The sequence below is a fragment of the Callithrix jacchus genome, chromosome 10, assembly GCF_049354715.1.
Source record: "Callithrix jacchus isolate 240 chromosome 10, calJac240_pri, whole genome shotgun sequence".
Classification (NCBI taxonomy): domain Eukaryota; kingdom Metazoa; phylum Chordata; class Mammalia; order Primates; family Cebidae; genus Callithrix; species Callithrix jacchus.
Window position 1 is genome coordinate 112483676 of NC_133511.1, and position 12049 is coordinate 112495724.

Genomic DNA, 12049 nt, shown 5'->3' on the forward strand with positions numbered 1-12049 from the left:
GGCTGGAGTGCAGTAGTGTGATCTCTGCTTACTACAACCTCCGCCTCATGGGTTCAGTGGATTTTCCTGCCTCAGCCTCCCGAGTAGCTAGGATTACAGGTGCCCACCACCACACCCAGCTAATTTTTGTATTTTTAGTTGAGACTGGTTTTAACATGTTGGCCAGGATGGTCTCGATCTCCTGACCTCAAGATCTTCCCAGCTTAGCCTCCCAAAATGCTAGGATTACAGGCGTGAGCCACTGTGCCTGGCCTGCAGTGTTGTTTTTATTTTGGAACACAGTTGAAAGTAGAATTTTTCTTTAAATAACAACATGTACAGCTGCTCACTCAGGCTGACAAAGCATCTCCACGGGTAGCAGTGTTTTATTCCATTCTCTCAGCAAGCCTGCACTGTGGACAGATTGAATTACCATTCTCAACTTTAAATAAGCATAGGGAGGCTCAGAGAGGTTAAGTGCCTTGCAGGAGGCCACTCAGCACTGGGACTGCTGACCCCAAATTCTCACTTTGAGTTGCCCCATAGAAGCCAAGAAGCCCAGAAGGGGAAGAGACTGTCTTATCTGTGCTGGTTCCATCTCGCCTGGGACAGGTGGGTCCCTTTTCTGGCGCCTACATTTGGAGATCCTGACAAATAGGAATATATTTAGAAAGGCTCCGGCCTGGGCCTAGGAGAGGTGCAGGCATTGTCCCCTTAACCAACCTTTAGGTAGGCTCCTCTGAGCCCTCTTTTTGTGACTAGGTCTTGTGGGCTATTCCTTCATCCCTGTCATCAGCCTGTCTAACCCTGTTTTCACAAAAATCCTGCTAGTCAGTTCTGCAGAATCCCACACCCTTCATACCTCATCCCTCTTGATATGTGATCCAGGTTCTCGTTCATCCCCTGCCTTTGAAGTATAAGTCCTTGGCCTGCTTTAACAAGAATCCTGTTAGGCCATTTCAGCAAGAATCCCCCTACTCTTGCTACTTCCTCTTAGTAATTTTCAATCCACCGACCTCACTTTGCTTTGGTTATAAATTCCCAGCTGTGTTTGCTGTATTGGGAATTGAGCTCAGTTCTTTTCTTTGTTGAGGGGAGTCTCACTCTGTCACCCAGGCTGGAGTGCAGTGGAATGATCTCAGATCACTGCAACCTCCCCCTCCTGGGTTCAAGCAATTATGGTGCCTCAGCCTCCTGAGTAGCTGGGATTACAGGCGCACACTACCATGCCCAGCTAAGTTTTTGTTTTTTTGGGTTTTTTTTTGAGACAGAGTCTCACTCTGTTGCCGTGTGCCAGGCTGGAGTGCAATGGCACAATCTTGGCTCACTGCAACCTCCGCCTCCCAGGTTCAGGCAATTCTCCTGCCTCAGCCTCCCTAGTAGCTGGGACTACAGGCGCACGCCACCACACCCAGCTAATTTTTGTATTTTTAGTAGAGATGGGGTTTCACCATGTTGGCCAAGATGGTCTCGATCTCTTGACCTCGTGATCCGCCCACCTCGGCCTCCCAAAGTGCTGGGATTACAGGCTTGATCCACCACGCCCGGCCTAATTTTTGTATATTTATTAGAGACGGGGTTTCACCATGTTGGCCAGGCTGGTCTCGAACTTCTGACCTCAGGTGATCCACCCACCTCAGCCTCCTGAAGTGCTGGGATTACAGGCATGAGCCAGGGTGCCTAGCCTTTTGAGCTAAATTTTATACTGCAATCTTTTTCCTGGTCCCCAAAGCTACTGTGGAACCACAACCTGGCAAAATGTTAAAAAGAAGGATTGACCCACCTGGATTTTTAAAAAGGAGCATTCTAGGCTGAATGTCTTGTTCTTTTTTTTTTTTTTTTTTTTTTTTTTGAGACAGAGTCTTGCTCTATAGCCAGGCTGGAATGCAGTCGCATGATCTTGGCTCACTGTAACCTCTGCCTCCTGGGTTTAAGTGATTTTTCTGCCTCAGCCTCCTGAGTAGCTGGGACTACAGGTGTCCACCACCATGCCGGGCTAATTTTTTATTGTTAGTAGAGATGGGGTTTCACCATGTTAGCCAAGCTGGTCTCAAACTCCTGACCTCAGGTGATCTGCCTGCCTCAGCCTCCTGAAGTACTGGAATTATAGTTGTGAGCCACCGCACCCATCTCTGAACATCTCATTCTTTGATCCTGGCCAAAACAACAGGGATTGATTATCTTGGGAGCCCAGGAGTAGGACTGCCTTGGGGAGATGGGAGAAAAAGGAGAACAGTTTATGCAGGTTCACTCTGCTCAAAAAGATCCAGGAAGTACCAAGAGGTCAGTTCCAGCAGGGAGGTGGGAGCCTGAGCAGGGCATGTCCTCAGGGAGAAAGAGGTTGGCCGAGTTAGGGGCCTCTGATCCATCTGGGTCTCTAGAGAGAAGAGGTTTAGGCCAGGCCGAGAGCAGATGTTTCTGTCTCAGCATCAAGCTGGAGTGAGAGCCACGAGGCCAAAGCTCTGGACTCATTCTTTGTGTTTGTTTGTTTGTTTTGAGACAGAGTCTCAGTCTGTCACCCAGGCTGGAGTGCAGTGGTGTGATCTCAGCTCACTATAACCCCCAATTCCCAGGCTCAGGTGATCCTCCCACCTCAGCCTCTTGAGTAGCTGGGACTACAGATGCATATGACCACGTCCAGCTGATTTTTGTGGGGTTCTTTTTTTTTTTTGAGATGGAATTTTGCTCTTGTTGCCCAGGCTGGAGTGCAATGGTGTGATCTCAGCTCACTGCAACCTCCGCCTCCTGGGTTCAAGTGATTCTCTCACCTCAGCCTCCCGAGTAGCTGGGATTACAGGCATGCACCACCATGCCCAGCTAATTTTGTATTTTTAGTAGAGATGGGGTTTCTCCATGGGTCAGGCTGGTCTCAAACTCCCAACCTCAGGTGATCTGCCTACCTTGGCCTCCCAAATGCTGGGATTACAGGCGTGAGCCACTGTGCTTGGCCTGGAGTCATTCTTGACTTCTCTCTCTCCCCACACTGATAAAGGGCAGGCAAGCCCCAAAATTAGGGCTTAGCCCAAGAGGGTTCTTGGCTTCACCAAGGAAGGAATTTAAGAGTGAGCTGGTGGTGTTAGGCCACACCTTTTATTGAAGAGGTAGGGTATAGCAGCAGCAGAGGGGCACCCCATAGGCAGTGTGCCTAGAGCAGCAGCTCAGAGGCAGTGTCGCACTCATACTTATACTTACTTTCAGCTGTATGCAAATTAAGGGCATATAATGCAGAAATTTCTAGAAAAAGGGTGGTAACTTCCAGGTCATTGAGTTGTTGCCAGGGAAAGGGGTGGTAACTTTCAGCTGTTGCTGTGGCAATGGCAAACTGACATGGCACCCTGGTGGACGTGCCTTCTGGAGAGATGTCTCTGTCCCATCCCTGTTTTAGCTAGTCTTCAATTTGGTCCAATGTCTGAGCCCTGCCTCCAGAGTCAAGTCCTGCCTCCTACATCAACAGCAAATCCAATGCACCTGGAAATCCCATTGAGTCTACCTTAAACAAATATCCAGAATTCAGAAATACTAAGATCTGAATGAAAGCAATCCAGTGGAAGGCGTGAAGCTTGGTGGGGGTTCTGGGGGAGAAACAAGATTGTCCATGTGCTGAATATACATACTTGAAGCTGCAATGGAAATTCATTGGTCTCTCTCCTTTAGTATCCAGTTGACAATTTCCAAAAGGAAAGACAGAACTCCTTCTAACTCCCCTGAATATGACCACTTCTCACTCCCTCCATGGCCTATCGCCCTGGTTCAAGCCACCATCATCTCACACCTAGATTATTACTTGGCTGTTATTTTTGAGATGGGGTCTCACTCTGTTGCCCAGGCTGGAGTGCAATGGCACTATCTTGGCTCATTGCAAACTCTGTCTCCCAGGTTCAAATGATTCTCCTGCCTCAGCCTCCCAAGTAGCTGGGATTACAGGCACTTACCACCATGCCTGGCTAATTTTCTTTGTATTTTTAATAGAGATGGGGTTTTACCATGTTGGCCAGGCTGGTCTCGAATGCTTGACCTTAGGTGATCTGTTCGCCTAGGCCTCCCAAAGTGCTGGGATTATAGGCATGAGCCACCACACCTGGCTACACCTAGATGATTGCAGAGCCTTTTTCACTGGTCTCCTGCATTCTACCCTAACCCTCTGTGATGGTTAATTTTGACTGGGCCATGGGTAGCTCAGATGTTTGGTTCAACATAATTCTGGGTGTTTTTGTCAGGCTGTTTTGGAAAAGATTGATATTTAAATCAGGAGACTGAGGAAAGCAGGTTGTCCTCTCTAATGTGGGAGGGCCTCATCCCATCAGTTGCAGGCGTGAGTTGAACAGAAAGCCTGACTCAGAGGGAGTTCTTCCTGCCAGATTCCCTTCTGACAGGCGCAAAAGTCTTTTCTGCCTTTGGAGTTGAACTGAAACATTATTCTTCATGGGGCTTGAGCCTGACAGCCTTCAGAAGAGAAATGCCCTATTGGCACTCCAGGTTCTCAGACCTCCCGAATCAGGCTGGAATGAAACCATCAAGTCTCCCAGTCTCCAGAACTCACCTTGCAGATCTAAGGACTTGCCAGAACTCCATAATCACATCAGCTAGTCCTTAGACTACCTCTCTTTACACAGCAGTTGGATGCAGAAGTAATAGCAGTTTTTGCCATTAAAAGTGCAAGCAGCCAGGTGCGGTGGCTCATGCCTGTGATCCCAGCACTTTGGGAGGCTGAGGCGGGTGGATCATCTGAGGTCAGGAGTTCAAGACCAGCCTGACCAACATGGTAAAAACCCATCTCTACTAAATACAAAAAATTAGTCAAGTGTGGTGGTGCGTGCCTGTAATCCCAGCTACTCAGGAGGCTGAGGCAGGAGAATTGCTTCAACCCAGGAGGTGGAGGTTGCAGTTAGCCAAGATCACACCATTGCACTCCAGCCTAGGCAAAAAGAGCAAAACTCTGTCTTAAAAAAAAGTATAAGCAAAGAGATCCTATTGGACAATGCTTCCTAAAATCTATTATTTTGAAAAACCCTTCATTTTGAAAAATGTTGAACGTACAAAAAGTTGAAAGAATAGATAATGAACACCTGTGTTGCTTTCATCTAGATTTGCCAATGGATAGCATTTTGCCACATTTGACTGCTCTCTCTCCCTCTGTGTGTACACACACATATTTATTCCCAAACTATTTCAAAGTAAGCTACAGGCTGGGTGGGGTGGCTCACCCCTGTAATCCCAGCAGTCTGGGAGGCCGAGGCAGGAGAATCTCTTGAGCCCAGGAGTTTGAGACTAGCCTGGGCAACATAGATGGGCAACCCCATCTCTACAAATAGTAACAAAAATTAGCCAGGTGTGGTGGCACATGCCTGTGGTCCCAGCTACTCGGGAGGTGGAGGCAGGAGGAACACCTGAGCCCAGGAGGTTGAGGCTGCAGTGAGCTATGGTCGTGCCACCACACTCTGGCATGGATGACAGAGAACATGTCTTTAAAAAAAAATGGGCACGGTGGCTAACGCCTGTAATTGCAGCACTTTGGGAGGCCGACGTGAAAAGATCGCTTAAGGTCGGGAGTTCCAGGCCAGCCTGGACAACATGGTAAAACCCCGTCTCTACTAAATATACAAAAATCAGCTGGGCATGGTGGCAGGCGCCTGTAATCCCAGGTACTCAGGAGGCTGAGGCAGGAGAATCACTTGAACCTTGGAGGTGGAGGTTGCAGTGAGCTCAGATCGGGCCACTACACTCCAGCCTGGGTGACAGCAAGTCTCTTTCTCAAAAAAAAAAAAAAATCAAAATCAAAATAACTTCCAGACATCAAGACACTTCAACTCTAAATATTTCAGCCTATGCCTACTAAGAACAAAGACATTCTCATACACAGCTATGATACATTGGTAGTATAATACCTTGCCAGCCAGGGGTGGTGGCTCACGCCGGTAGTCCCAGCACTTTGAGAGGCCAAGGCAAGTGGATCACTTGAGCTCAGAATTTGAGACCAGCCTGGCCAACATGGTGAAATCCCATCTCTACTAAAAATACAAAAATTAGCTGGGCATGGTTGTGCACACCTATAGTCCCAGCTACTTAGGAGGCTGAAGCAGGAGAATCTCTTGAGCCCAGGAAGTAGAGGTAGCAGTGAGCCAAGATCGTGCCACTGCACTCCAGCCTAGGTGACAGGGTGAGACTCTGTGTTAAAAAAATATATATGGCTGGGCATGTGGCCCACACCTGTAATCCCAGCACTTTGGGAAGTCGAGGCAGGCGGATCATGAGATCAAGAGATCGAGACCATCCTGGCCAACATGGTGAAACCCCATCTCTACTAAAAATACAAAAATTAGTTGGGCATAGTGGTGCATACCTGTAGTCCCAGCTACTCAGGAGGCTGAGGCAGGAGAATTGCTTGAACCAGGGAGGCGGAGGTTGCAGTGAGCCGATATTGCACCATTGCACTCCAGCCTGGGCAGCAGAGTGAGACTTCGACTCAAAAAAAAAAAAAGAGAAATTCAGTATCAAGTCAAGGGTCACATGTTGCATTTAGCTGTCACATCTCTTAACTCTTTATTCTAGAACAGTCTCCAGATCTTTTTGATCTTTCATGGCCTTGGCATTTTTGAAACATTCAGGCCAGCTGTCTTGAATCTGTTCTCAACATAGTAACCAGAGGAATTATTGTAACACTAAGACGCTAAGATCACGTCAGTCCTCTGCTCAAAATCCCCTGCAGTTGCCCTACTCACCAGAGCAGGAGCCAAATCCTTCCCGAGGCCTGCGTGTGTTCACCCCACACTCTCCTCTCTTCTCCCGGCCTCTGCGCCTCCTCCTCCCTCCTGCTCACTGACAGGCCTCCCTGCTGCTCCTAAGCACACCCGAAAGCTCCTGTCTACGACTCTGTTCTCTAGGAGAACCCTCTTTCCAAGAAATCTGCTTAGTTCACTCTCACCTCTTTCAAGTTTTCACTCACATGCCACCTTTTTAATGGGACCCAGCTTTTTTTTTTTTTTTTTTTTTTTTTTGAGACGGAGTTTCGCTCTTGTTACCCAGGCTGGAGTGCAATGGCGCAATCTCGGCTCACCGCAACCTCCGCCTCCTGGGTTCAGGCAATTCTCCTGAGTAGCTGGGATTACAGGCACGCGCCACCATGCCCAGCTAATTTTTTTTTTTGTATTTTTAGTAGAGACGGGGTTTCACCGTGTTGACCAGGATGGTCTTCATCTCTTGACCTTGTAATCCACCCGCCTCGGCCTCCCAAAGTGCTGGGATTACAGGCTTGATCCACCGCACCTGGCCCAGTTTTTTTTTTTTTTAGACGGAGTTTCACTCTTGGTGCTTGGGCTGGAGTGCAATGGCACGATCTTGGCTCACTGAAACCTCTGCCTGCCAGGTTCAAGCGATTCTCCTGCCTCAGCCTCCCAGGTACCTGGGATTACAGGTACGCACCACCATGCCTGGCTAATTTTGTATTTGTAGTAGAGACGGGGTTTCTCCATGTTGATCAGTCTGGTCTCAAACTCCTGACCTCAGGTGATCTGCCTACCTCGGCCTCCCAAAGTGCTGGGATTACAGGTGTGAGCTGCTGCACCCAGCTTTTTTTTTGGATAGGGTCTCACTCTGTAGCCCACGCTGGCGTGCAGCGGTGCCATCTCAGCTCATTGCAGCCTCCGCCTCCTGGGCTCAGGTGATCCTCCACCTCAGCCTCCCGAGTAGTTGGGATTACTCAAGTGCACCACCACCCCCAGCTAATTTTTTTTTGAGATGGAGTTTCGCTCTTGTTACCCAGGCTGGAGTGCAATGGCACGATCTCCGCTCACCGCAACCTCCACCTCCTGGGTTCCGGCAATTCTCCTGCCTCAGCCTCCTGAGTAACTTGGATTACAGGCACGCGCTACCATGCCCAGCTAATTTTTTGTATTTTTTTAGTAGAGACGGGGTTTCACCATGTTGATCAGGATGGTCTTGATCTCTTGACCTCGTGATCTACCCACCTCGGCCTCCCAAAGTGCTGGGATTACAGCGTGAGCCACCGTGCCTGGCCTAATTTTTTTTTTTTTTTAAGATGGGGTTTCCCCATGATGGCCAGGCTGGTCTTGAACTCCTGACCTCAGGTGATCCACCCACCTCGGCCTCCCAAAGTGCTAGGATTACAGGTGTGAGCCACTGCGCCCGGCACCCAGCTAATTTTTATATTTTTATTGGGGGGCGGCAGTTCACCATGTTGTCCAGGCTGGTCTTGAACTCCTGACCTCATGTGATTTGCCTGCCTCAGCCTCCCAAAGTGCTGGAGTTACAGGTGTGAACCACCACATCCAGCCAATTAGTGCCTTTATAGGAAGAGGAAGACAGAGAGAGGAAAGGAGGGAGAGAGGGAGAGAGACAGAGATGGGGGGTGTGTGGATCACCTGAGGTCAGTTGTTCAAGACCATCTCGGCCAACATGGCAAAATCCCATCTAGTAAAAATACAAAAATTAGCCGGGTGTGGTGACACATGCCTGTAATCCCTGCACTTTGGGAAGCTGAGGCAGGTGGATCGCTTGAGTCCAGGGGTTCATAACCAGCCTGACCAATATGATGAAACCCTGTCTCTGCTAAAAATACAAAAATCATAAAGAACAGTGATCTGGGAGACCAAAAAACAAGAAAGAAAGAAAAAGAAAGAAAGAAAGAAAGAAAGAAAGAAAGAAAGAAAGAAAGAAAGAAAGAAAGAAAGAAAGAAAGAAAGAAAGAAAGAGAAAGAAAGAAAGGAGGGAGGGAGGGAGGGAGGGAGGGAGGGAGGAAGGAAGGAAGGAAGGAAGGAAGGAAGGAAGGAAGGAAATAAATAAATAAATAAATAAATAAGCCAGGTGTGGTGGCTCATACCTGTAATCCCAGCTACCTGGGAGACCGAGGCAACGAGCCAAGATTGCACCACTGTACTCCAGCCTGAGCAACAGAGCGACACTCTGTCTCAAAAGGAAATAAATACATAAAATAAAAAGAGAGCGAGAGAAAGAGTGAAAGAGCTTGATCTTGCTGTCACCATAGGAGCACAGGGGGATAGTCACGTAAGAACACAGAGAAGGGCAAGGCAGGAAGATAGCCTTCTTGAATTTTCTGGCAGCTTGCTCTTGGCTTTCCAGTCTCCAGAACTCTAAGTTTTGGTTGTTTAAACGACCCATCCTAAGGTGCCTTGTTATGGCAGCCTGAGCTGAGACCATCACTGTCACTCGTTATCAGTGGCCGCTGGGAACCCATCCAAGCTGGCTCTGGTGTCCTTTGAGTTTTCCTCCTCATCCCTTCGGCTTCTGTCACTTCTGGCACAAAATAGCCCTGGCTATTTTATGGTACTCTCCACATCTGGTACTCTCCACGGCCCAGCCCTGGAATCCGGCCCTTAACCAAAGAGCCTTGGTTCCTTTTATTTATTTGAGATGGAGTCTTGCTCTGTCACCAGGCTGGAGTGCAGTGGCACGATCTTGGCTCACTGCAACCTCCACTCCCAGGTTCAAGGGATTCTCCTGCCTCAGCCTCCCGAGTAGCTGGGACTACGGGCATGCGCCACCACGCCCGGCTAATTTTTGTATTTTTTTTTAGTAGAGACGGGGTTTCACCATGTTGGCCCAGATGGTCTTGATCTCTTGACCTTGTGATCCGCCTGCCTTGGCCTCCCAAAGTGCTGCAATTATAGGTGTGAGCTACCGCACTTGGTTAATTTTAATTTTTTTTTTTTTTTTAGAAATTCTATGTTTATTTTCCATGTATCATATGTTGTTTAAGAGCCCACACAAGAACAGCTTAAGACCATTCAGTGATTGCTCCCACCCATTCAGTGGCCTCAGCAGCTCCACCCATTCAGTGGCCTCAGCAGTGGGAGCTGCAGACCAGTCTTCTGTGGCAGGCTGGGCGCTCCAGTCTTCAGTAGGGAACTGCTGGATAGGCACAGAGGGCACCTGCACGCCTTCAGACCAGTCGGCAACCTCCGGCTGAGTAGCAGTGAACTCAGGAGCTGCAGCAGTCCATTCGCCCTGAAATTCCTCCTTGGTCACAGCCTTTTCAGCAGCAGCCTGCTCTTCTTTTTCAGTGTCTTCAGGATCTCTGTAGAAGCAGAGATCAGGCATGACCTCCCACGGGTGTTCATGGGAAATGGTGCCACGCATCCGCAAAACTTCCCAAGCCAGCATCCACCACATCAAACCCACTGAGTGAGCTCCCTTGTTGTTGCATGGAATGGCAATGCCACATAGGACAGAGGAGAATCTGTTACACAGAGCAATGGTAGGTAGGTTAACATAAGACGCCTCTGTGAGAGGCTGGTGGTCAGCCCTGGGTCAGTAACCACAAGCAGCCGTGGCTCCCAGAAGGCTGCCTGGATCTGGTTGGTGAAGGTTCCAAGAGTAAAGCAGCCAGCAATTGGAGTGGCTCCAGTGGCGGCAGCAAACTTCAGCACAGCCCTCTGGCCAGTATTCCTGGAGGATATGACACTGACATCAGCAGGGTTTTCAATGGCAGCAATGGCACGAGCTGCCAGGAGAAGCTTCTCCCAGGTCCTCTTCAGATTTAGGATGTAGATGCCATCACTTTCCCTTTTATAGATATACTGCTCCATCTGGAAGTCAAGGTTGGTGCCACCTAAATGGGTTCCTACTGCCAGGAACTTAAGGACATCCTCCTGCTTCCTTTGCAGGACATAAGGGCTCCGGACATGGTGAAAGTTTCCCTTTAAGTAACGACGGGAATCCAGAACAATGCTGTATGGAGCCCTCGGCAGGCAGCACGGAAAACTAATTTTAATTTTTTAAGATGAAGTTTCGCTCTTTTGCCCAGGCTGGAGTGCAATGGCGGGATCCTGGCTCACTACAACCTCCACCTTCTGGTTTCAAGTGATTCTCTTGCCTCAGCCTCCCGAGTAGCTGGGATTACAGGAGCCCACCACCATGCCCGGCTGATTTTTTTGTCTTTTTAGTAGAGATGGGATTTCATCATGTTGGCCAGGCTGGTCTTGAACTCCTGACTTCAGTCTCCCAAGGTGCTCTGTCACCCAGGCTGAAGTGCAGTAGTGTGATCTCAGCTCACTGCAACCTCTACCTCCCAGGTTCAAGAGATTCTCCTGCTTCTGCCTCCCGAGTAGCTGGGACTACAGGTGTGTGCCATCATGCTGGCTAATTTTTGTATTTTTTTTTTTTCTAGAGACAGGGTTTTGTCATGTTGTCCAGGCTGGTCTTGAACTCCTGGGCTCAAGTGACCCACCCACCTCGGCCTCCCAAAGTGCTGGGATTACAAAAACCAGCCACTGGACACAACCAGATTCTACTCTTTATTGTTCCAAAGAACTTACCAGTTTATATAAGCCTGCTAGGACTGTCAGATTGGACAAGTGGGGTCTCTGGGAGGCAATTAGGTCATGAGGGTGGAGCCCTTATGAATGGGATTAGTGCCCTTATAATAAAAGGGACAGCACCCATCGAGATAGTTCATGCCTGTAAACCCAGCACTTTGGGAGGCCGAGGCAGGTGGATCACCTGAGGTCAGGAGTTCGAGACCAGCCTGGCCAACTTGACGAAACCCCATCTCTACTAAAAATACAAAAATTATCCAGGCGTGGTGGTGCGTGCCTGTAGTCCCAGCTACTCAGGAGACTGAGGTAGGAGAATTGGTAGAACCCGGGAGGCAGAGGTTGCAGTGAGCCAAGATCTTGACACTGTACTACAGCCTGAATGACAGAGTAAGACCCTGTCTCAAAAAAAAAAAAAAAAGGACTACAGAGAACTTCCTTGTCCCTCCCACCACGCAAGAACACAGGAGGAAGGTTCCATCTGTGGCCAAGAACGTGGCCCTCACCAGACACCAATCCACAGGAGCCTTGATCTGGACTTCCCAGCCTCCCCAACGGTGATACGTCAATTCCTGTCATTTATAAGCCACCCGGTCTGTTTTGTTACAGCAGCCCAAAGGCTTCAACATGGGAATCTAGGGGGGACACAACTTGTCTATTACAACTTCCCACCAGGCTTTCCATGGTGCATATTTCCTGTGTATCATACACCCTCCCAATCCCTACGTGTCAGCTCCTCACGCAGGGATCGCATCTCTGGGGCACTGTGGCATCCCGAGTTC

At 49.0% G+C, this 12049-nt stretch overlaps 1 pseudogene; it reads right to left on the reverse strand.

The window, feature by feature from the left end:
• Positions 1-9158: 9158 nt before the first annotated feature.
• LOC100895212 (small ribosomal subunit protein uS2 pseudogene) lies at positions 9159-10639 on the reverse strand (annotated as a pseudogene).
• Between the last annotated feature and the right edge of the window lie 1410 nt (positions 10640-12049).